Source organism: Microtus pennsylvanicus, chromosome 16, assembly GCF_037038515.1.
Source record: "Microtus pennsylvanicus isolate mMicPen1 chromosome 16, mMicPen1.hap1, whole genome shotgun sequence".
Lineage (NCBI taxonomy): Eukaryota > Metazoa > Chordata > Mammalia > Rodentia > Cricetidae > Microtus > Microtus pennsylvanicus.
In genome coordinates this window covers 37826435-37852384 of record NC_134594.1, presented here as the reverse complement: position 1 = coordinate 37852384, position 25950 = coordinate 37826435, and the positions used below count along the sequence as shown (strand labels likewise).

General features: G+C 45.9%; 1 long non-coding RNA gene across 1 annotated transcript; it reads right to left on the bottom strand.

The window, feature by feature from the left end:
- Positions 1-25950, bottom strand: LOC142836414 (uncharacterized). Its single transcript, XR_012908082.1, has 3 exons — positions 25854-25950; positions 25308-25444; positions 1-28 (listed from the first exon to the last, which is right to left on the bottom strand). It is a non-coding gene; the product is annotated as an uncharacterized LOC142836414 (long non-coding RNA).

Here is a 25950-nt window from a genome sequence, read left to right as displayed (position 1 = left end):
ATTTATCTTCATTTGACTCTAGAACATGCTTGAAGATAATATGGTTAAAATTAAGTATATGAATCATTATTGCAATAAAAACATGATAATTTTAAGTTTAATTTCTTTCAACACAGGAAAATTTTAAAAATGGACTTTCAACAATATGTTTATAATCAGGTCTACAAATGAGAACCGCGCCTTTCTTAGCATTCATTATTCCATCAAGTTACTCAGCTCATCACTATCTGTAAAACAGTGTTTACAGAACAATTTATAATAGACACTTACCCGTAATATAAACTGAACAAAAGCACTTGACTCCTGCAATCAGGCTAATCCCCGATTCCAAGTATTGCGTCTCATTGGCTGGGAAGCCATAAAAGGCACAAGTTGGCCACTCTAACACTTATCCAAGTTCATGGGCCAAGAACAGGAGACAGGGGACACTTCAATGAGGAAAATAAGGGTACCAGCTACAGTGCATAGTGATGCACTAACTCACTTGACAATTGCTAAGAAAATAGGTTTTAAATGTTCTTCCCACAGGCGGGATAATGCCTCTATTAACTACCCCAATACAGCCAGTCCACAATGTGTGTGTGTGTGTGAGTGTGTGTATACGTGTATATATGTTTGTGTGTTTAAAAACACCATGCTATACACCAAAATACAGAGGTAACTTTTGAAATAATAAACAAGAAAAAAATTAAACTATTAAAGCTTACCTGGTTAACCTATTAATATTTTAAAACATTTTTGCTAATCTCACAAATATAATGTGTTACTAACTTGTTTTCAGTGCCTATTTCTTAATGGAGCAAGGGGATAATGTTTTGATATCAAAGAAAGAAAAAGGTCAAGAGACCTGTATTAGCTCATGGTCCTTTATTATGTATCTTATGGAAAACTATGCTTTATAGTAGCTATTGGGGGCACTTTACCTCACCCCCTGAGTTAGAATAGTTTGCAGCCTGATTGTGTGAGATACTGGCCTGAAAAATAAATGAGGCAGGGTGGGGGAGATGTTGGGAGAATAAGGCTGATGTCACCCTCTTTCCCCAGCCCCCACATCCTCCCTAGGTTATCTCTGCGATCACTATCTCAGCTTAAGGAGAATCACGAAGACACCTTCCCCTCGGCACCCTCTGCCACCGTTACCTTCTGTCTCCAGCACAATGGCCTCTGTCCTTATATTCCTTTACGACTAAGATGTCCTGGCTGAACATCAGTGATACACCAAATCAGGCTGATGCAGCTGATTTCTTTATCCGAATAGGAACTACCTTCCTTCAAAAGGAACTTTCGAGTTGAGGCATGAAGGCAAACAAAAGGTCCTCTAGAAAAACAAAACGCATCTCCTCAGCATCTTCCAGAATGTTATTCCTTTGCAGCCCTGCTTGCAAAGGCATTATTAGTGAAGGGGACTTATTTCCCTTGGTGTTGAGCAGGAAACTGTAATCACCTTAACGATCTCCTGTATCGCATGGCCGAAGAAACCCACAGAAAGCCAGTTCCATCCAGCTTCTTTTAAAGAGGAACCTTGAAGTGCAACTGCTTAATTGAACAATGCTTTGGCATGGCTCTCTTTCATTTTAATTTCCTTAGGAACCCAGCCAAACACTGATGTAACCTTTGGCACAGATGTCTGTGTGCAATGGGATGGGTTAGGAGTACAGAAGTCCCTTTCCCTTGCTTGGCCTTCAAAGCAGCGTTTCTCCTTCGGTGCAACTGCCACGACCACAGAGAAGCCTGGAGGTTATGGCTGGAACCTTCCAGAGGCCCCAGGAGAGGCCAGGTGAAGAAGTCTGCAGGACAATGGCTACAAGTTCAATTTTAAAGGTCATTTCTAAGAAGGAGAAGTTTGATTCGATCCAAATGATAAAATGCCCATTAGATTTTTGTTTCCGGAGTGCTGTGTTCAATACTACACTGTCTCTGTCTTTCATAGATGACCCAGATCCACATGCGATAAATCTCTGCCTTGGTACAACTCCCGCTTTTAAAAGGAAAAGGCAAGGAACTCTGATAAATGACCAAATGTGTTCAAAGATAAAGACAGGAAGAAATCCCTGTGCAGCAGTTACATGGACGAGAAAATTTTCCTATTTCTGAGGTTTATCAAGCCCCATAGCTAAATGTTCATGAAAATGAGTGTTATAATATCAGCCAATATGGAAATGTCATTGAGAAAACCACAGCTTTCTAGGAACTGTAAAATGTTTTCGTTATTTTTATTTCAAAATAAATGTTCTAAGGTAATAGTTATGAACACTTCTCTATAAACTCCCATAGCTTTTTATTGATATAAATTTAGATAGACTGACCTTGAGTAAACTTTTGCATACTTTTTTATCTATAACTGTGCAACAATAGCAGTGTGCACACACACATTGCATGTGCACGCACACAGCGAGAGAGGGAGAGAGGGAGGGAGGGAGAGAGGGAGGGAGGGAGGGGGGGGATGATGAACTGACTCAGGGACTTAATTTTTTTAAACGTCCACAGTTTCTAGAGGAGCCTTTATGGATAATGCTTGCCTAGTAAACGTTCATCAAGTTGAAATTTCTCTTAACAATTTAAAGTTTTAGCTCATGTTTTCTTAAGCAAATGCCTTAAAATAAAAGAATTTCCAAAAAAAAATTCAAAAGACTCCAGAATTTTAATAGTTCGTTGGCATGATGTGCAGATTCAATTTTCTTTTTAATCAGTTCTATTATTATAGCTAAGTTCTGCAATAATTTTACTGGCATGTCAGTATAATGAGTTGTCAGAATTGTGGTCTATCCAAACCAGAAGCTATGTTGACCAAAGGGATGTAAAGAGTGTCGGTGCACTGGTTTTTATTAAATAGGTATTAATGTTAGTATTTGATTAAATTAGTATTTAATACTAATTTCGATTAAATAATAATTAAATCTGTATTTAATTAGTATTGGTTAGATTAGTGTTAGCCTTATTGCCTTCCCAGTCTGGTGCAGGAAAAGGCTAAACTTAATTGCGCTATCAGGTTTTAGAGAGTCCCTCCAGGATGGTTTCCTTTAACTACAAAAGTACCTATTATCTTCCCTCTCACCCTAGTATCAATGACAGACTCTAAATTAAAGGTCTCGGGAAAACGGTGCATGGATGAGGTGAAGATAACAGATCCGGCTTTGATGAGTGACCAGAAGAGGAAGAAGGAAGAAAAAGAAAGAGAACGGAAGACTGGAAGTGAAGAAGAGAAAGGGAAGGAAAGAAGGGGGGGACCAAAATGCCACTAAGTCTGACAGGGTCCTCCTCGTGATGTGTCGCCCTCAGGCCACACTGCCTTGCTCTTTCTAGCTGTCACGGAGCAGACATGTACAAAGCCATTGGCAGATCTCAAGGAAGTGCAGGTCCCAACCCAGCGCGGTCCGGATTACACCCAACAGTGGCTTTCACAGCCTCTCTCGTGCTGCCGGGGTCCGGAACAGTAATATGCTAGTTGGCACCGTAATCTTTCTTATCTTCAGACACAAAATGGAGCTTCGAAATCTTGGCACGATTACATTTTTGAACCAGCTAATTCTCTGCGACAAGGGGCTGTCCTGTGTGCTCCCAGATGTTTGGCAGCCATCCTGTCCCCTGCCCATCCGATGCCAATAGTGTCCCCATCCCTAATTATGGCAGTCAAGAATGTCTCCTGATATCGCCGAATTCCCCATCAGTCAAAATCGCTCCAGCAAAGTCCTGCTGATATAGCAGGCACGCTAGCTACGGTTGCTGCAGTGGAAAGGCTCAACAGAGTAAAAATATATGCACCTTTGTACAAGCAGCGGGATACCGCATGGCTTCTAACCAGCTCTGTGCCTGCGTTGACCCTTGTCCAACCTTGGCCTTTTAGAAACAGCGATAGAGAAAACATTAGTGAAGTCTCACGCCAGCACTTCAGATGAAAACATCACAACGGGGCCAAGCGCAGGCTGGCCTCCTTCCAGTAGAGCTTGCCATCCAAAAACCACCCCCTTCATTTGCCGCCGAGCCTGCAGGATCTCAGTACAGTCGAGCTTTCAAAAGCCGTACGGTCCTTTGTACCTATGCTTAGACTTCAGGTACAGGCTAAATTACTAAAAAAAGAAATATGATTTCCAACCATATGAAGTCAGACACAGGGAAAAATGTAATATTAATATCTTCCTGTAAAATCCCCCACACTGTGAACCTTCTTGTGCTTAAGGAAACAAGCCACAAATATTTTAGAAGTCTGCAAAACATATAAAAGCTGTAGCATGGTAAAGAGGGTGAATTTTAGTGTCTTCCTCCAAAACTCGGAAGGCGGTAAGGGTGTGGCTCCTTTGAGCCCTAAGTCCCTTGTTTCTGTCAGACATAGAGGGCAGCTGCCAAGCTGGTGGAAGCGTGGTCAGGCGGCTGGGGTCTCGGCCAGGTGTTTCCAGGCTCTTGACTCTAACTCAAGGAAGGGACCTCAGGGTGCACGCACACAGCTGGCCACAGCAGCCAGGAACTGTTATTAAAGGGAAGCAACAGAACAAACCAGAGAGAAGCAACAGAGTAGCTCAAAAAATGACAAATAAAAAACAAACCAAAACACCAAGTATGCTGTCAAGAGGGACAGCAGGCCACTTCGGTGGGGATACTCAAGGGTCCCAATTACTGTCTAGGTTTCCTTTATTGAGGTTCAAGAGATTTTAGTGTGGTGGGTCTCTATTTTGATTGACAGACTTGGATGACCTAAGCCTTTCTCACCACGCCCATCCTCCCCTTCTGGTCGCAGTCGTGTGCATACTCACTATCATAGACGGAGAATGACTGATCGGGGTCCCAAAATTCACCTGGAGGACACAGCTTGCCTTACTGCACATCCATCCAAAAGTAGTTCAGGCTGGATTCCTACACACACACACACACACACACACACTAGTGTCTGGTCATAAATGGTGTATGATTTGGTCTGATTGGAATTATTTGCATTGGCAAAGAGACTCATCTTAAGAAATATTCCTAACACAACTAACAATACAAACGGCACCAAAACTCTCCAACTTGAACAACACCTTATTCCATAGAAAACTCCCATCTGATATCTGTGAGTAATAGGCGTTGAGACAGGATATCACGCCTCCCTCACTGGGCTCAAACTCCCTATGTAAAGGAGGCCGACCTGGAATGAATTCCTCCTCTTTGTGTCTCACCTCCCAAGTGCTGGAATTCCAGGCGTGCACCACCACAGCCGGCTCAAAACCGCTTCATTTAGTTAGTTTTAAGACATATATTACCTTTATTTTTGTGTGTATACGTTTCTCTGTGTGTGCTTGCACAAGTGGCTGTGATTATTCATGGACAGCCGTGAGGCTGCGAGCTTCCTGATGTGGGTGCTGAGAACTTAACTCTAGTACTCTGCGAGACTGAGAACTTAACTCCAGTACTCTGCGAGACTGAGAACTTAACTCCAGTAGTCTGCGAGACTGAGAACTTAACTCCAGTACTCTGCGACACTGAGAACTTAACTCCAGTACTCTGCGAGACTGAGAACTTAACTCCAGTAGTCTGCGAGACTGAGAACTTAACTCCAGTACTCTGCGAGACTGAGAACTTAACTCCAGTACTCTGCGAGACTGAGAACTTAACTCCAGTACTCTGCGAGACTGAGAACTTAACTCCAGTACTCTGCGAGACTGAGAACTTAACTCCAGTACTCTGCGAGACTGAGAACTTAACTCCAGTACTCTGCGAGACTGAGAACTTAACTCCAGTACTCTGCGAGACTGAGAACTTAACTCCAGTACTCTGCGAGACTGAGAACTTAACTCCAGTACTCTGCGAGACTGAGAACTTAATTCCAGTACTCTGCGAGACTGAGAACTTAACTCCAGTACTCTGCGAGACTGAGAACTTAACTCCAGTAGTCTGCGAGACTGAGAACTTAACTCCAGTACTCTGCGAGACTGAGAACTTAACTCCAGTACTCTGCGAGACTGAGAACTTAACTCCAGTACTCTGCGAGACTGAGAACTTAACTCCAGTACTCTGCGAGACTGAGAACTTAACTCCAGTAGTCTGCGAGACTGAGAACTTAACTCCAGTACTCTGCGAGACTGAGAACTTAACTCCAGTAGTCTGCGAGACTGAGAACTTAACTCCAGTACTCTGCGACACTGAGAACTTAACTCCAGTACTCTGCGAGACTGAGAACTTAACTCCAGTAGTCTGCGAGACTGAGAACTTAACTCCAGTACTCTGCGAGACTGAGAACTTAACTCCAGTACTCTGCGAGACTGAGAACTTAACTCCAGTACTCTGCGAGACTGAGAACTTAACTCCAGTACTCTGCGAGACTGAGAACTTAACGCCAGTACTCTGCGAGACTGAGAACTTAACTCCAGTACTCTGCGAGACTGAGAACTTAACTCCAGTACTCTGCGAGACTGTGAACTTAACTCCAGTAATCTGCTAGAATGAGAACTTAACTCCAGTACTCTGCGAGACTGAGAACTTAACTCCAGTAGTCTGCGAGACTGAGAACTTAACTCCAGTAGTCTGCGAGACTGAGAACTTAACTCCAGTACTCTGCGAGACTGAGAACTTAACTCCAGTACTCTGCGAGACTGAGAACTTAACTCCAGTACTCTGCGAGACTGAGAACTTAACTCCAGTACTCTGCGAGACTGAGAACTTAACTCCAGTAGTCTGCGAGACTGAGAACTTAACTCCAGTACTCTGCGAGACTGAGAACTTAACTCCAGTACTCTGCGAGACTGTGAACTTAACTCCAGTAATCTGCTAGAATGAGAAGTACTAGAGATGAGCCATCTCTCCAGCCCTCAAAGCAACTCAAAAATGCTTAACTACTGCAGTAATTCCATTACCTGGGAAGTGGGAACACGAGGCACAGCCTTCCCCCAAAAACTGAGTCTGAGGCCAGCCAGAATGCATGAAGCAGGCCTCAAAACAAATAAACAAAACGCAAAGTCTCACAAACGTAAAAATTAAGAAAACTACTTTCTCCAAGTGAAATAGAATATTAAGACCGAAGTGCCCATCCTTTTATGCCACAATTCCTTTCCCTGTGTTCATGCCACTGGGAAATCTGACATGAATAACTAGGAAGATAGGTTCGATCATATTAGATCATTACTGTTGATTTGGATGAATAAGTTAAAGAATGATCACCTTTGTAAAACGTGTTTTGTTCAAACATGGGAAGTCATTGATCATAAGGCTGCGTTGAGGGGAAACGTCCGTGGAATGCAGTCAGGAATTAGTGCAGAGAAGCCATCTGCGGACTCATGGTCAAGTGTTCATTTTAAAAATGTGAAATCCGACGAAAGTAGTAAAATAACATACTGTCCCGAGAAAGATTAGCGCGGTAAACCTTACTTGTCTGTTTATAAAAAGCCTAATTCGGCAAAGAACTTGGCAAGTATCAAGAGTTCCAGAAGGGGGCAGCATGAGACTACTGCACAGACGAACGGCGCGTCAGAACTCCCGGACTCTAACCTCCAAAAGTTCCGAAGGCCCACTTCACTCCCAAACCCTGGGAACTGATTTGAAGAATCTCTGCCAACAACTTCTGTCCCTAGGAAAGCTCCTCATGATGGTCACGGCTAAGGACGTGATGAGGAATGACCGTAAGTCCTGCTTGGCCTTGGCGCGTCCTTGGCTTTCCATCTTTCTGTTAAAACAGGGCTAACACCAGCTGCATTGCACCATGGAGAGCGAGCGCCAATTCCTAGAGCGGCCTGTGTCTGCACATAGAGGAGCCTAAGATTTGATCGCTTAAAGCCACTGGACCCTGAGTGGGAAAAAGGTTTCCAGGATTCGAGGGCTTCCGGTGGGTCTCCAGAATCCGCCTTCCAACCATTACACAAGTAGCGTGTGCCCTGAACAATGCCTTCGGATGAGTCAGGTGTCGCGGAGGCACACATGCAATCCCAGCACGTGGAAGTCTGAGGCAAGGAGACAAAACACTGGGGTCCCTCTTAAATTACACAGAGAGATCTCTCCACTCCTTCCACCCACCCATCCCACCAACCCCAACCCTATCCTCAGACGGGGGACTGAACCCAGGGCCTTGGACTTGATTACAAGTACTCTACCATCAAGTTAAATCCACAATCTCGCGGTGCTATCTAAAAAACAAAACCAGGGGCTGTAGAGATGGCCTGGAAGTTAAGAGTGCAGACCAGGCAAGTCTGAGGACCCATCCTAGCAACCACGAAACAAGCTGGACAGTCTCACTTACTTGTGTGACCTGAGTAGGGAAGCGCATATAGACAGGAGGGTTGCTGGGACCACTGGCCTCAAACAGACTGAGAAACACATGTTTTACATTCAACAAAAAGACCTTGCGGGGAAGCAATGAATTGGAGAGTGATAGAGACACCCCGCCCCCCCCCATGCCCTCCTGTGGCCCTAGAGAATTACATACACACAAATATGCTCATCTGCCACGTATACGTACTAACAATAATAAACACCAATCCTCTGGGTGGGATGGACTCTTCCGGGGTGATTTTTACAGTCTTCCATAAACTCGATGCTGTACTAATGGTTTGCCCACTCTACTAAAACGTAGACTTGCTAGATCTTGCTAAGTCGCAACGCTCCCTGGAAATACCTGATAATGCAGGTGATTTGGCTCAGAGAATTCTATTTTGTTCATACTACCTAAGAGCATGTAACAACACACACTGCATTTGGTTATGGTCTTATGAAGAATACTATTTCACAGCTTGGGATTCAAATTCATCTTTTTTTTTTTCAATCTCTAAAACTAAATCTGAAAACATTTCAAAATCCTATCACTCAGAGCTCTTTGCTTACAGGGTGATCCATCTTTCACCAGTCCTAAAATGAAAAATATTAACATTCAAAATATTAAAACAACTTGGAGATCATTGTCAAATCACCCAGGGATTGGTAGGGATCTGTAAACAGAGTTCTCAAAGTTGAGCCTAAACCCTAAGAGGAATCTGGAAAGTGGAGCCTGGGTGATAAAAAGCATTGCATACAGATGGTGTGGGTTCTGGAAACATGGCTGGGAAACCAGCTCATTCTAGACAAATTTACCAGCTGGGAAGGAACGAAAAACAACATAACCCTTAGTCGGAGTCATAATAGGCCCAGCCCTTGAAAAAAAACCAGTGTGCTGGACCGGGGCGCATCCATCTGCTGAGTCAATATTTGCACATTCAAAACTTGCAGGTATCAAATGTACATATTTGTTTTGAAAAGAATTTAGGAGCTGGAAAGTATTTTTTTTTTCTTAATGGCACCTCCTGACATTCCTTCCACTGGAAATGAAAATTTCTCAAGAGAAACCTAGATTCCCACAACCTGAGAAACTGAGACTGGGGAGAGAGAATCCTTCTGCCTGTGGCTCACACCGCCCTCCAGGAAGCTCCAGGTTAGATTTCATTCTGAAGGCCAACCCTTTGTCAAAAAGCAAAAGGAAGTTCTCGAGAAGCAGCAAAAGAAGTGAGGAAAGAAGGGGAGAAAGGGCCAAAGAAAAGGCTCTGTTGTGTTCAGAGGAAGTTTCAAGACGGGCCAGTGTAGGAGAACTAACTCCGTTGATCCCACAACCTAGCTACTGTGAAAAGTACAGCCAACAGCAGAAACATAGACAAAGATAACAAGATATATACACACAGTGGGATGTTCCTTCAGCAGTGAAGAAGGGTTATATTGTTTGCAGGAAAATAGATGTAACCAGAGAGAATCATATTAACTGAATTAAGTCAGTCACAGAAGGATAGATATCAAATTTTGCTTATTTCGGGGGCCTGGTCATTAAAGGTACACAATTCATATATGTACTGATAGCATAAAAATAAAAGGGAAATTGATGTAGAAACGTCCCTCTTTTAAGCATCATTTAAATACAAGCAAACGGCCGGGCGATGGTGGCGCACGCCTTTAATCCCAGCACTTGGGAGGCAGAGGCAGGTGGATCTCTGTGAGTTCGAGACCAGCCTGATCTACAGAGCTAGTTCCAGGACAGGCTCCAAAGCCACAGAGAAACCCTGTCTCGAAAAACCAAAATAAATAAATACAAGCAAACAACAGCCACACTTTCTCAGGCCCTGGGATAGCTTAGCTTAATGTCTTTTCAGGCCAGTGTTTACCCAGAAATGAGGCCTCAGCCTGGTGCAATCCCTGCCAACCCTACCTTGACTCTAACCTTAGAGTGTCGACCTTAGTCCGTGGGTATGTCTAGAACAAAATATCTAGATTTGAGTAATTTGTAAAGAACAAAATTTGGTTTTCTTCTCACAGTTCGAGAGGCTGAGAATTTCAAGATCACCGTATGGAGTATGTGTCTGACAGAGGTCCACTCCCCAGAGATAGTGCCGTCCAGAAGTCCACACATGGCAGACAGGATGAGGGCAGAAGGGAGAAAGCTAGACGTAACACGGCTGATGGAATGTTTGCCTGGTACACGTGAGGCTCGGGCTTCAGTCTGTTAGCCACCCAGAAACTGAGTTCCAGCCCTGGGAAGGAGGATCTGAAGTTAATGGCCATCCTCCTCGACTACAAAACAAGCTCTAGGTGAGTCGGGATTAGTCAATGGGTGACCAGTGTCTTCATGTGGCAGGAAAGATAAATAAAACTGGCCTAAACTTCTCTTTCACTCTTAAGAAATGAAGCCATTTCTGAAGGCAGCGTTGTCCTGGCTTAGTCACCCTCCCAATGGCCAAGTGTCTTATTACTACCACAACAAGGCTTTCATTTCACCACATGAGTTGTAAGGGGCGATATGCCCATAGCTGCATCCTTAGCTTTCCAGGAAGGCTAGCCTAGTTCATGCCTCCTGACTTGTACTCTGGTGACCTTTGTGCTAGTTTTCAGTGGGTCCCACCTACAAGAGTCCTCCCTTCCCTTGACATTGGGTTCAACCCTGGTCAGCTTGTCTTTCTCACCACAAGCCTATCACAAGCCTACTGATTTACCAAACCGGCAAACACCAGGATTGCCTAGAGTGATCCAACCTTTGCTCGCTCTTACACACACACACACACACACACACACACACACACACACGATATTCTAACAGAAACTCCCACATCCAGTCCTTCATGTTGCACCACCGCCATGGGATTCCACTGAGGAGCTGAATTGGCATCCAAAGGATATGGTGTTGAAGAATACCTGTCCCTGTGTAGCACATTGACTCCCCCGTCTTTGAGATAATTCTTATCCAGGGCTGAAGGCAGCCTCTCAACTTAAAATTCTCTCAGACTATTTCCTCATGCATGGGGAAGTATTATAAAACAACCAGATTGCCAAGAATGTAGGCTGTATGTCAGTGGCTTTTGTAGATAAGCCCAGGAGGGCTGGTTAAGAGAGAGCAAGAACATTCTCACCGCCAAGGAAAGAAGTCCAACTGGATTCTGAAAGTCACAGGTCATCGATAAGGGCTTCTGTGTGAGGGGTGGCACAGCTGGTAAGCCTCCTCCCCATGCCACCCTATTGGAACAGGAAATGCCCAAAAGCAAAGCGGTGAGCTACAGCTGAGCACAAAATTTCAGCACACTGAGTTTAAAGCCATAATTGATTTTTGGGTGGGCAACATTTAGCGAATCAGGCAGCATTCTGCTTACAAAATTGGTTGATGGTCTGAGAGATGAGAAGAAGTGGGGGCCTTTGTAGGGAAAAAGTTGAAGAGGACAGAAATAAGACACCAAGTGAGCGACCTATTGAAAAGTTAATTTTCTTAGACTGGAAGGAGGAGGAGGAGGAAAAGGAGGAGGAGAAAAAGGAGGAGGAGAAGGAGGAGGAGGAGGAGGAGGAGAAGGAAGAAGAAGAAAAGAAGAAGAAGGAGAAGGAGAAGGAGAAGGAGAAGGAGAAGGAGAAGAAGAAGAAGAAGAAGAAGAAGAAGAAGAAGAAGAAGAAGAAGAAGAAGAAGAAGAAGAAGAAGAAGAAGAAGAAGAAGAATCCAGGACTGCTTTAATACACAGATCCTCGTATTAGCCCCTCTGGACTAGGTGCTGTGGCCTCCTTTGTTCTGGAAAACTGGCCTCCTTCCAAGCACAGGTTGGTTAAGTGACACCTGGCATGTTATTGCTGGCCAGGGCTTCTTGATGTTTCAGGCAATCACTCAGTTCCAAATAAGCTCCCCCCCCCAACATTTTATTTAACAAACAGAAGGCTGGTATAATTCTGCAGTGGAGAAGGCATGGTGGCCTGACCCAGAGGAAAGCAAAGGAAATTCAGAAATAAGAACACTTCTGAAAAGAAGAGATGAGAACAGGGAAGGTAAACACGAGACTATTTTATTTAACAAACAGAAGGCTGGTATAATTCTGCAGTGGAGAAGGCATGGTGGCCTGACCCAGAGGAAAGCAAAGGAAATTCAGAAATAAGAACACTTCTGAAAAGAAGAGATGAGAACAGGGAAGGTAAACACGAGACTTCATTCACTGCTCCCAGTTCAGCATCAGAAGCAGAAGCAGAAGCAGAGAGCCCCTGGTGCAATGCGGCGTGACAAGAGAGCTGAGAACATCCAGTTGCCTCAACCTGAAATCAAAGCCACCTGGGATGTGAGCCCGCTCTCCCCAGGTGCTCATTCTGTATCGCTCAATTAGAACTTTCAGTACACAAAGGTTTGGGGTACAAGGAGTAATGAAAAGAGGCAAAGATCCTCTGGGAAATTTTCTGGGAATAAGTTTTATGACTTATGAGTAATTTTTCTAGTTTCTTCATGCGCCAAATAAAAAAACTGTCGCTCTGTCTTTATTGGTGTCTTCTACGATAACCAGTTCTTAGGCCCTTATGTAAATGTATGCCCTCTTGGAACTGTCACTAGTTCCAAGGGGTCAATATGGTATTTCCATGGGCAACTGTCTGTCATCGGAAACAGAGTAAGAAGAACACCGTTGTCAAGCGGCAGAGCTCCGGGCATCACAGAAGACCAGAGGAACATTTTTTCCCATTCTGCTGAAATCCCATGTCTCAACTCTTCCCAGAGAGAATTCGACATACCACCAGAAGTACCAAATGACATGCTAAACTGTACTCAGAGGCGCAGGGAGTAGGCACATTATTTTGGAACACATTTTCATTGATATTGAGGTCATTTGCTGATTCTACACACTTTGTTGTAAAACCATTACACGGATCCCTTATGAAGCAGAACATAAATGTTGCATTTATGTTTCCTTTTAAACAAGGGATTGAAAATAAACCTAGGGCTGGGGTACTCAGGCGCCATGAAGAGGGAGAGGACTGAGAGCGAGGAGAAGGTAAAAACACAAACTCTTGCTTGCACTCCAGGAAGAGAATGGGGACCTGGCAGAGCATCCAGCCCAGCCTCCCACCTCCAGGACCTTAGGAGAAAAGAGCTCTCAAACTCCAACTCAGCTGGCATCAGTTAAAAAGTCTTTTCTATGCTCTTTCCATTAACTGTGAGTGGAATTTATATGTGCTTTAGAATGTTGAGTCCGTTGTCACAGGCTATAATAAATTCAGTAGCTCTCTCAAAGAATCATGTGCCGAAGAAGGCCTGCACGGTCATAATAGTGGTGAGTTTGAGGTTAAAAATCTGTGAAAGCCGGCACGATCTGCCTGGCTCAGGTCTCCCCATCCCAGGTGCTATCCACATGCCACTCAGGCACCTCGACCAAAACACCAGCAGCTTTTGGTGCCCTATCACCTCCCAAGGCCTTCAAAGAATTCAATAGCCCAGTTTCCCCCTCCCTCCTGGGATGTCTATAAATCCAGACCAAAGTAAGTCATCTCCATAGTAACCAGAGACAAATCTAGACATAACAGGAGCTTTGGATGTCTTCGGCCAAAATGAGAAAATCCAATGTGGGCCGTGGAACTCTTTTGTTGATAAAGATGATTGCTTCGAAAGAGTAAACATGCAATTATTTAAATCAATAGTCACTTTACTTTCAGGAAGAGCTTCAGCTTTGACAGTCTTCCCATAGCCTGTCACATGCTATGTTGTGAGGACACATACCCCACACGGTTTGCAGAAGCCCACGGGGCTGGGACCAGGCATCTTCCCAAGTATTGTTGATGGTTTCCAATCATGAGATTTTTACTTCTAGTGTTGACTTTCTTCTTTCACACTCCAATATCTCAATTCCGTATTTGTTTAACTCCTTATCAAAGACCCTCCCAGCTACTTTAGCGCGCACACACACACACACACACACACACACACACACAAATAAATAAAAATCAAAACACGATCTACTCTGAGGCAGAAAGATTGCTGCAATGATTCTGAAAGCAGAACTTGACAAAAATACCAAAACCAAACTTGGATGCTCAGGGCTGGTGGTGGCTCAGCTACCACTGGCTGCACTGGCAGGAGACCTAGGCTTGCCTCCCAGCCTCACAGGGCTGCTTATCTGCAGCTGCAGTTCCAGGGCATCTGACATGACACCCTGGCATCAGGCCCACCCGTGGTGCATAGACATACATAAAGGCAGCATGCCCACACACATAAATTTTTTTTTAAGCAAATGAATTAATTTTAAGTTCCTGAAAGAACATTGAAGAAGGACACTCCCTCACTCCTTTCTGAGACTTGCTATGCAAGAGTGGAGTCTTGCCTAGCTGTCAATACAAATGTATAAATATGAGCCTGTTGCAATTTGTTCCAATAAAAAAATGGCGCTATTGCCAATATTCCAAGCATCTAGATCACCAAAGAGCTGTCCGGCTTGACTGCACTCTCAGGAGGATACAAAAACTAGAAATAATAGGAAAGACATTTTCACGAGATAGTACAGGAAATGAAGAATTATCCGAAAATCATTTTGTATTATTTGTACTTTTAAAATATTTATTTTTATGTTATATGTTTGAGTGTTTGCCTGCATGCAAGTATGTACATCACGAGTCTGGTCCCTATGGACCAGAAGATTTCATATCCCTGGAATTGGAGATTGCAGACAGTTGCAAGCCACCATGTGGGTGCTAGGACCTGAACACCCACCCTCTGGGATAGCAGCAAGAGCTCTCCGACAGTGAGTCAGCCCTCCGGCTTCCTGTTAAATGCATTCTTATGGTCTAATTATCACCCACAAGGGTGAGGCATGCGGAGTAATTCACCTCCACACGAGAGTCTGAGAAACGAAGGGTCCCAGGATTTCTGCATCACACTCTACGGCCCCCTCTTGCTTCCTCACTGGTTGACTGGTTATATTCTCTTCTATCATCATGAAACATCACCTCCGTGGTTGATGAGCAGGCTCAATCACGGTTTTCTTTTCCTTTCTTTCTTTTACAATAGACTCTGTGTTGCCCAGGCTAGTCTCAAACATCCAGTCTCCTGCGTGCTGGTCTATGGTCACGTGTTACACGCCTGGCTCATTTTGATATATGTAATGTCTATCTTTTCTTTTTAAAAAAGATAAAACAAACAAAACCCAAAAACCAACATTGGTGAGGTTGTCAGGTCCCCTGGAACTGGAGTCACAGACAGTTGTGAGCTGCTCATGGATGCGGGGAATTGAACCTGGGTCCTCTGGAAAAGCAGTCGGTGCCCTTAACAGCTGATCCATCTCTCTAGCCCCCTATCTTGTCATTTGCATGCGTTCTCACAAATGGATATCTTATGTGTGTGTGTATATATATATTTATACATACATATAGTTTTAATGTACATATTTGAGTGATATTTAATTTTCTATTTCATTTTATTTTGCATGTTTTCTCACTACACCACAGGATTTCAGGGTCCACTCAAGTTGCTGGCCGTATGTTCATTTGTTACTTTTCACTTCCCATGGTGTAAATTTTCCATATTTGTGCACCCCAAACACAGGGTCTCGGTGCGCAGAAAGCCATGGAAATACCCCAGCGCAGGGTGTGTGTGCCCTTTATTGGCCTGTGTAAACACACATACACACACCAGGAGCACTGCTGAGTCATACCAATCTCCTTTGTTAAAGATAAATATTTAACCAGCACTTGTACTTAGTCATTTCTGCTATTCAACCTGTTGTTTTGAAGATTGGTTTTGAAAATCCCTTCCGTGCTTCTAGGCCACAAGAAAATTCTACAGACTCAACTACTAATGTTATACCTTTCAAATTTAGAAGGATGTAACCGCAAAAATCACTCCTATGTGTACATAAAGCTTTTACTCCTGTCTGAAGTATTCTCCAAGTGATCCAGGCTGTGTCGTCGGGTCCTCTGCCTCAAAGAGGCAGGTCTAGAAATGTCTGCCACCAGAAGACCTGGGTGACACCTCTGATTCTTTTCCATTCTTTGCATACACAAATCTTAAGCTTTTTATACCATCCTGATAGTGGTAGGGGTCCTCAACGTTCACACTATTTCCTCACTAATAAAGAATGGAAAAGAACCAATAAAAAGTGAGGCTCAAGACAAACACCCAGCATCCCACCCGGCCCCACCCACTGCCTGCTCAGGGAGCACAAGGATAGCAAGGGTGGGATGTGCTCCTCTTTGGTGTCTCCTATTGCCTTAACCTTGGTCTTGGGTTGACTTTAAGTACAGTAGTTTTCTCGGAGTTTGGCGCCTCTTGGGAGTGTCTTGAGGTGTTGTGTGGTTACCTGTCATGGTTGGTGAATGAAATGAGGACATAATCACCCCAAGGTGTGGCTGAGGAGAGGTTTTTATTGTAGATGTGAGGGAGAGTCCAGCCAGAAGCATCTGGAAGAGTTCAGAGTGGGGAGAGAAAGCAGTAGACTAGACATGACCAGTAGACTGGACCAGGCCATGAGAGGAAAGCAGGCAGGGAATGAGAGAAGAAGACCAAGGAAAGGGGACAAGAGAGAGGGGGGAAAGAGAAGCAAGAGCCTGTGGCCAAATGACAGGGTTATAGTAAGAAGAAGCTGGGGGAGGGGAAGGGAAGCCCATGAGCTGGAGATTAGGGTGTGAGGAGGAGGAGAATTGCTGAGAAGAGGCACAGGTACCGAGTGAGCTTGGAGGCCAGCCAACACTTTGATATGCTAACAGACACCACACTTAGCCATTTGTCCCCAGTTATTCTGGGCCTGACAGTTAGGATATAAAATGTCCCTAGAGTTTCCTATTGTGAAGGCCTGGTTCCCAGACAGTGGTCCCATTGAGATGAGGCTGATAATTTCTTCAGTGGGTTAATCCGCTGATGTGTTCACAGCTGACAGTCTTACTGTGAAGTCTACCTGGAGAATGTAGGGCAGTGTGGGTGCGTTTTAGAAAACCATCATTTCCCTTTTCTCTCTCTCTCTCTCTCTCTCTCTCTCTCTCTCTCTCTCTCTCTCTCTCCTCCCCCCTCCCCAATTCCAAATGTAAGTCCTGTTAAAGGAAGAATCCTACAAACAACAAAAGGACATGGTGGAAAGCTGGTGAGGGCAGCTTTGTGCCCCTAGAAGGTTGTCTGGGTTTTGTTACAGAAGACAGAAGGCTCACCTGCTGGGAACTCAGCAGGAAGCAACAGTTTTTCAGACTATTGGGCTGCTTACAGAACCCTCAGAAGGTTGGAGAAGAAGGTTCAAGGTTGAGCTTCTAGGGAGAATACCCAAAACAAAACTATAGAACTGGCCTAGTGAAGAAACTGCCCATGCTGCCTTCCCACCACTCTCCCCCAAGCTCCCCAAACCACTTCCTTGCCAGGAGTTCCCCCTTTCAGTGACTGACACCCCAGAAACAGGAAGGCTAGGCTCCAGTCCCGGACAGCAAAATGCACTCGGTATGGATCTGCCCATTCCTGAACTCATGCTCCAGAGAGCAAATGAAGCCCGTCATAAAGGTGGCTCACATATCTTCAGGGCCCTGCTTGGGAGGCTTGGGGACTCATGGGCTGGAAAGCCTCCAAATGGAGCCAAGAAGATCAAAGCCTCCAGAGCAGCCAGGAACTACAGTGAACACCCAGCCAGGTGACAGGTTAAGGGGGAGCCAGACAGGTGGCTTCTGTGAGGACTGAGTGAGCACCTCCCAGCCAGAGCATGCTGGCCTTCAGTGACCAGAGCAGTGGTGTGGAAAGCAGAGAGCTCCGAGACAAACAGGCTAGACCAGGTTCCACAAACACCCATCTTATCAACTGAGAAAACACGGGGGTCATGTGCAGTCTAACCTCGGTTTTTAAATACCACAAATGTTGAGACCACAGTGAAAAAGACTGCTGGACCAAAAAGGAAAGAAAGAAAGAAAGAAAGTAAGAAGGAAGGAAGGAAGGAAGGAAGGAAGGAAGGAAGGAAGGAAGGAAGAAAGGAAGGAAGGAAGGAAGAAAGGAAGGAAGGAAAAAGAAAAAAGTGCCACTGGCAACACATGACACTAAAATCTTTAGCAGAGTGCTAGGTTCGAAGCCAGCACCCTTGTTGTCCTGAGGAGTTAGGCTCCAGCACCTGCCTCAGCAGGCAGAAACAAGGGGTGAGCAACGGTGAAAAGAAGAGGAAGGGGTAGATTCAATGTGGTCACAATGGGACAAGGAACAAAGAGGTCGGGTGACCTGTGGCTCGAGGTGGCTCTGCATGAATATTTTTCATAGCAGGCAGAGGTTTGCGTACCTAAGCAGTCCCGTCAAAGGGGGTGGGGTGGGCCCACACACTGGGGAAGTATCACTAGTCATTGTCCAGGTTCTGTTCCTCCTGCAGTGCGGTCCACTCTCCTGCAGTGCGGTCCACTCCCCTGCAGTGCGGTCCACTCCCCTGCAGTGCGGTCCACTCTCCTGCAGTGCGGTCCACTCTCCTGCAGTGCGGTCCACTCTCCCCTGCCGTGCGGTCCACGCTCCCCTGCCGTGCGGTCCACTCTCCTGCAGTGCGGTCCACTCTCCTGCAGTGCGGTCCACTCTCCCCTGCCGTGCGGTCCACTCTCCTGCAGTGCGGTCCACTCTCCTGCAGTGCGGTCCACTCTCCTGCAGTGCGGTCCACTCTCCTGCAGTGCGGTCCACTCTCCTGCAGTGCGGTCCACTCTCCTGCAGTGCGGTCCACTCTCCCCTGCCGTGCGGTCCACGCTCCCCTGCCGTGCGGTCCACTCTCCTGCAGTGCGGTCCACTCTCCTGCAGTGCGGTCCACTCTCCCCTGCCGTGCGGTCCACGCTCCCCTGCCGTGCGGTCCACTCTCCTGCAGTGCGGTCCACTCTCCTGCAGTGCGGTCCACTCTCCTGCAGTGCAGTCCACTCTCCTGCAGTGCGGTCCACTCTCCTGCAGTGCGGTCCACTCTCCTGCAGTGCGGTCCACTCTCCTGCAGTGCGGTCCACGCTCCCCTGCCGTGCGGTCCACTCTCCTGCAGTGCGGTCCACTCTCCTGCAGTGCGGTCCACTCCCCTGCAGTGCGGTCCACTCCCCTGCAGTGCGGTCCACTCTCCTACAGTGCGGTCCACTCTCCTACAGTGCGGTCCACTCCCCTGCAGTGCGGTCCACTCTCCTGCAGTGCGGTCCATGCTCTCCTACAGTGTGATCTAACAGCTATCAGAACTGGGACATCTCCCTAGGAGACAAATTTCTGCCCTGCCTGGCAGCAGGCTTCAGTCTTTCCCTTCAGCAAGCAGTTCTTGGGAAACTCCAGTATCTCAGGAATTCCTGCCAGGTCAATTGCAGACAAGAAGCTGCCAACTGGTAACTTTTTACATCAGACGACATGTCTTCCAGTTATTTCTTCGCTTTTCCTTCCCTTCTATTTTTTTCCCCTTCCTTCCAGCCTTCTTTCCTGCCACGGTTATACACCAGAATAGAAGAAAAAAACTAAAGTTTGGACAAATGGAGCATCTATAGCCAGCTGAGCAAGTTTTTAACACAGTTTTCCCCTCATTAGGTAGATGTTGTTTACATCAGAGCATATCAAGAAACCGCATAAGGCAAGTGACTCTGAATGTAGTCTGAGCTTTAACTTACATTTACAGGCCGGGAGCCTCTGGTTCCTAAGACAGCGGCAAGGAATTGGGGATGGGAAGCCCTGTGGGAGGAACATGTGGAGGGAGCAGGGGCACATATATGTAAGGTGTATCCTCCATAGAGTTGGGGGTGGAGGTTGCTACCGGTCACCACTCATCACCCCTTGATGTCTCAAATCTGGCCACCTCACCTGGGGAAGTGAGACAGGCATCTGCCATTCTCTGGGAACCCAGGCACCCAATAAGTCTACCCCGAGGGAGATTTTCAGTTGCTGTGAGGCTGAGTAGGGAGAGGAAAGTTGTCACATAAGCATCAGCTTCATGAGGTGTCTTTCTCTGTCTATGCTTCCTTCTTTTAACTTGCTTTGCCTTTGCCTAGGGGTCATCTCATCCCCTCAAGCCGTCCTCATTTTAGAGAATGCCCACACTCCGGACACAGTCATTATTTTCTCCACCTACACACGAAGGCCATGTTGCATTCAAGCCTGAGTGCATGGTGACAGTACATCAAAGCCAACAACGGAAAGTCACCGATGAGACACAACATTTTAGTCCCTGCACAAATACTTTTCCAGTATTTCCAGATAAGCAGAAGTGTTCTCCTCTCCGGGTGCAAGCATGGCAACGTTGAGCGGTTTCTTTTCCTCGAGACGGGAGGTACCTCGACTCATTTGATATCAGCCATTTTCCCCTTGGTTGGAAAAGGTCAGTGATGCTATGAACTCTTGGCAGTTTCCTCTAAAGACTCACTGACTAAGCCAACCGTCAACTTTAGGTTCTTCACAGAGTTCTTCGAAATCTGCTGACCAGAGTTGGGTCACTTTGTCATATACATAACAATCTTCAAGAACTGTAAGGTTTTCTCTGGGCAGCAAACTACATAGTATACACATACTTTAAACAAATCTTCATAGTCACAAAGATCCTTGAAAAGTGAACTTGTCAACTGTCTCATCATGTCTTTCTGGGTTAGGGACAAAGAAGCTGAGATCGGGTGACATTACTAAATCTACCACAGGGTGGTTACAAAGTTATGAAAAATAAAAAAGACATTTATAAATTCTCCTTGTTTTTCCTTCAAGACGTCTTTACCCACACAATCTAATCTGCATTCGAAACAAGGGGCACACTCCATGTTTGTCCTTTTGAGACGTTAAAGAGTATCTTTGAAGGGCATCTCTCCTCTACATTCCCTCTGTCTTGGAGCAAAAGAATCACTCTGCACGCCTCCCTTGCCCTGCTTTCTTGGCAAATAAGCTTCTGTTTTATTCAGATTCCATAAATAATACAATAGCGCCTTCTAAAATAAAGAGATGACTTGATTTTTCCACACAAGGAAAACTCCCCAGCAAGGTCAGCATCAACACCATATTGTAACGCTCCCTTCAGCGGGTCTTGATGGAGCCTAGAAAGGACAGACTGTGTCAGGAGCTCCCAGGACACCCTCTCTTCTTCGCAGGTAGAAAAGCAGACTCCAAGAGGTTGGGATGCCTGCACTCACACAGCCAGCCTGAGGAACACTAGACTGAGAGAGGCTTGACCTATTTTTCATGACCATCCTATTTCCCCTTTGTCACCAAGAAAGAACACTTATTTTCTAAAATACTTGTGATGTCTGTATCCTAATCCTTTATCTTCTCCTTGGCTTCAATCCTAGAGAGTCTCAGAAAGTCACCTATTCTGAGAGGCAAAGACCTGCCAGAGGTTATGCCAGAACAGAGGCGGGGATTCTATCATCCCTAGATATCTCTGCATCAAAAGTTAGTCAATATCAGATCAAATCCTGATGTTAGACGAGGCAAAACTCCAGGGCAGGGCCCCAAGGGAACCAGCCTCAGGAAACGGAACATGAGGAGAGCAGAGGAATGGGCACAGAACCAGGGGTGCTGGTGAGTTTCTCACTGACCGACCATGGGACTTGGTGTCGCCTCACTTCTCTGAGCCCTGGCTTCCAAATTGGGAAAATGGAGATACTCCAAACTTCTGAACTTCCAACAGCATGACAATGATGATGACCAAAAGAATAGCAGAACCGACCCGTGTCTCTAAACGGGACACTGCATAGACAAAGTGTGGGGTAGCCCACAGTAGGACGTTACTCAGACATTGACGGGGATGAATCACTGTGTGCAGTCACGGAGATGAATCCCACGAGCACTACCCTAAGGAAACAGACCAGATGTGGAGATCTGCAAGGTTCCATTTATATGAATCTCTACAGCATAAGAAACAAATTATTAGTGCAGGAGATCAGGAATGCAGAGAAGGGGGTAAGGAATTAACTGAGAAAGGCTGTGGGGACACTTTCTGGAGTGCAAAAATTAATTTACTTTTTGGGGTTGGGGAGAGAGCTCAGATGGCAAGGTGGGGGAACTGAATTCAATCCCCAGAGCTCATGCAATCTGTGATGGCTTGGAATTTCAGTGCTGGGAGTCAGAAAGAGGCAGATCCTTGGTGGTTACTGGCCAGCCAGGCTAGCCTACCCAGCCAACTCCAGGCTAGCCTACACAGCCAACTCCAGGCTAGCCCACTCAGCCAACTCCAGGCTAGCCCACTCAGCCAACTCCAGGCTAGCCCACTCAGCCAACTCCAGGCTAGCCCACTCAGCCAACTCCAGGCTAGCCCACTCAGCCAACTCCAGGATAATGGCAGACCCTGTTTTTCTGTTGCTGCTGCTGCTGTAATTCTTTAAGAAGCGTATTACCCTTGTGCAATGGCACCATAGCTGACCGTTAGCCTTCCCAAACATAGGCACCCACATGATGTCAACTTCCCTCCCAAAGAAACACTGTATCTTAATAAAAGTACATGCTTGTCAACACTGTAGAAAATACATTGAAATCTGCACATTTTACTGTATGTAAAATGTACCTCAGTAAAAAATTGATGAAATTCGAAACGTTTTGTAAGTACTAAATTTTATGGAAACGTAAAATGCACTGTTAAGCCTAGGATGGTAATGACGCCTTTAGTCCCAGCACTCAGGAGGCAGAGGCCGGCGGATCTCTCTGCATTTGACCACTGTGAGCTACATAGTAAGACCCTGCCTCAAGCAAACAGAAAAAAAAAAACCACTGTTGCTCACTGAAATAATAAACGTTTGTACATTGTGCTCAGATTACCTCACATGAGGGACTTGTAGTAGCTCAAAAAATGTATATTAGGGGACTGGAGAGATGGCTCAGTGGCGAAGGGGATTGTTACTCTTGAAGAAGACCCAGGTCTCTGGTTCCCAGCATCCACATGACATCCCTCAACCATCTGTTACTCCAGTTCCAGGGGATCCAGCACCCTCTTCTGAATCAGGCACACATGAGGTGCACACACAGAACAGGAAAGGCAAAACGCTCAAATAAGAATCTAAGTGTGCTTTCTTGAGCCTGTTTTCTTTTATTATCTAGTTCGGGCTCGCATGGGAATATAGGGACTTCTGAAAAAACTCAGAGAGCAAACAAAGACAGCGGTACTAAGTTTAGAAATAATGACTCATTCTAAGACCAAAGCGGCATATGGGCTGCTCCACAGCCTATAGACACATCCTCTAAACCAGATTCCCTAGATTTCCGTAGGAAAAGAAAGTTTCTATTTAAAACGCAGCCCAAGAAAAACAAGTAGCAATAAAAAGAAAAATGGCTGCTCCAGCCAGCACCTTCTGAAGGATCTTTTCCTCCTCACAACGGCCCTGTAGAACAGCATTGTTTTCATCCCAAGGGCAAGGATAGCCAAGCCACTCGGAGTAAGATCCACACCAGAAATTCAATCACGTGTGTGACTGACTCAAGAGCTTCCAGGTATAAATGTCCATGTATTGTTCTGATTGGTTATCTTCACACCACTAGGCGATTTAATCCGATTGTACAAGATTCAGTAACAGCATTCCTTAACATTTATTTATTGAGTCTTTACCCATGGTCACATTTTCCCTCCAACACATGGTCAACCCAATGACTTCCCACATGCAGTACAGATGCACCAGCCCTGAGCCGCAAGCCAGCTCAAGCCTCAGACATTCATTCAGTGCTTACTAATGCACAGACAAGCCAGAATCTTTATGTGATGGCTCTTCTTGGTTGCAAGTTCACTAAAACCCAACCAAACAGAACTAAAACCCAAAAATAGAGGCCACCCCTGTGAGGGATTTTTATTTTGCTTTGTTTTGTTTCTTCGAGACAGGATTTCTCCGTGCAACATTCCTGGGTGTCCTGAAACTTGCCTTGTAGCCCAGGCTGGCCTCGAACTCACTGATGTCTGATGTGGGATGCCCCTCCGTACGCTGTGAATATGTTTTATTACCATTGGTTAATAAAGAAGCTGCTTTGGCCTATGATAGGGCTAAATCTTGCTAGGCGGGAAATCCAAACAGAAATACAGGGAGAAAGAAGGCGGAGTAGGGAGACTGCAGCAGCTGCTGAAGGAGGAAGATGCCAGAGCCTTGACCGCTGCTGAAGGAGGAAGGTGCCAGAGCCTTGACCGCTGCTGAAGGAGGAAGGTGCCAGAGCCTTGACCGCTGCTGAAGGAGGAAGGTGCCAGAGCCTTGACCGCTGCTGAAGGAGGAAGGTGCCAGAGCCTTGACCGCTGCTGAAGGAGGAAGGTGCCAGAGCCTTGACCGCTGCTGAAGGAGGAAGATGCCAGAGCCTTGACCGCTGCTGAAGGAGGAAGATGCCAGAGCCTTGACCGCTGCTGAAGGAGGAAGGTGCCAGAGCCTTGACCGCTGCTGAAGGAGGAAGATGCCAGAGCCTTGACGGCTAAGTCACGGAGCACGGAGCGATACACAGTTTATTAGAAATGGGTTAATTTATATGTAGAACTAGTCGGTAAGAAGCCTAAGCCATCGGGAAAATAATTATAATTAATATTAAGCCTCTGAATGATTATTTTATAAGTGAGTAGGGACCGGTAGGTGGGAGAAAAACTGGTCCTGTGGGATGGGCAGGACAGAGAAAAATCTCCAGTTCCAGAGATCCACCTGCCTCTGCCTCCCAAGTGCTGGGATCAAATGTGTGCCACCACTGGTGTTTCTGATTGTTTGTTTGGGGTTTGTTTTGTTGTTTTGTTTTTATTTATTTATTTATTTTGGTTTTTTCCCCTAATTTGAAGTATACACACTTTTAACTAAGATCTTGAGGTAGGAAAGGACACCTTTATCTGGACCACACCTTTTCCTGGCAGCCTGCTTAGAGGTGAAGGAAGGAAGCTTTTGTTTTGTGCCTGCTTGCCCTCGCCTTCACTGGCAGTAGTAGTGTACGGATCTTCCGGAGTCCAGCAAGTTCACAAGCGTAGTAAGCGAAAGCAGGGTTTGGGCCTCTCCAGCCGGGATTCATGGACCACATGATCCTGGCCCCTGTCTTAGTTAGGCTCTGACCACCTGAGCCCTAACACACTGTCAGCCCTCAGAAGGGCTTGAATTTGAGTTCTCATTCTCAGCGTTTCCTGAAGATACTCTGGGACCTCCTAGATTCTTACCAGGGCTGTTGGGAACGGAAATCAAAAGCAATCGGCAACGACACAGGGAAGGGGGTTCTCACAGCAAGGGGACATCTTGCTTATTCTTACCTCAAACTCCAGCTCCCAGCTCAGCAAAGTTACAAACTTCATGGACCTCCTTGAATGTCGTGGGTGGGTGGCCGTTATCTCCATCTCATGCCCTTCATAATTTAATGACAGAGTCCGTGGTTCAACTCCCAAGCAATCTGTAAGACAATAACCGCACAGCAGCTCACACCTTCGTCTGTGCGTTCTCTCGCTTTAGTACAGCTTCAGAGTCCTCTGCCCCTCTCTGTAGATTTCCTACAGAGGAAAACTGGGGTTTTAACTTCTGTTCGTGGTCAACAGTTCCTGGAGCATTGGGGTATTTTCTTAGTCACTTGTAATTGAAAGTCTCCACCTCTTAGCTCCAGGAAACCGTAATTTTTCACTCAACTTAAACCTGAAAAGTCTAAGTCGGCCACAGCGGTTCATTCTAAGACCACAGTGTCCGATACTCTTGATAACCAGCCTTTCCCCCACCACGCTTCCTGTTAAGGCTGCCAAGGAGTGACCACGAGGTGTCTGCTTCTCTTGGTAATGAAAGCAGGGTGGTGGGCTGCCTGGTGGCCTCACCTTGACAATGACTGCCTGCCTAGCAAGGCTTCTCAGGACGACTGGACACACCTACCTTCCTCTGCTTTAGTCAGGAATCCACAACTGTCTCATTCCC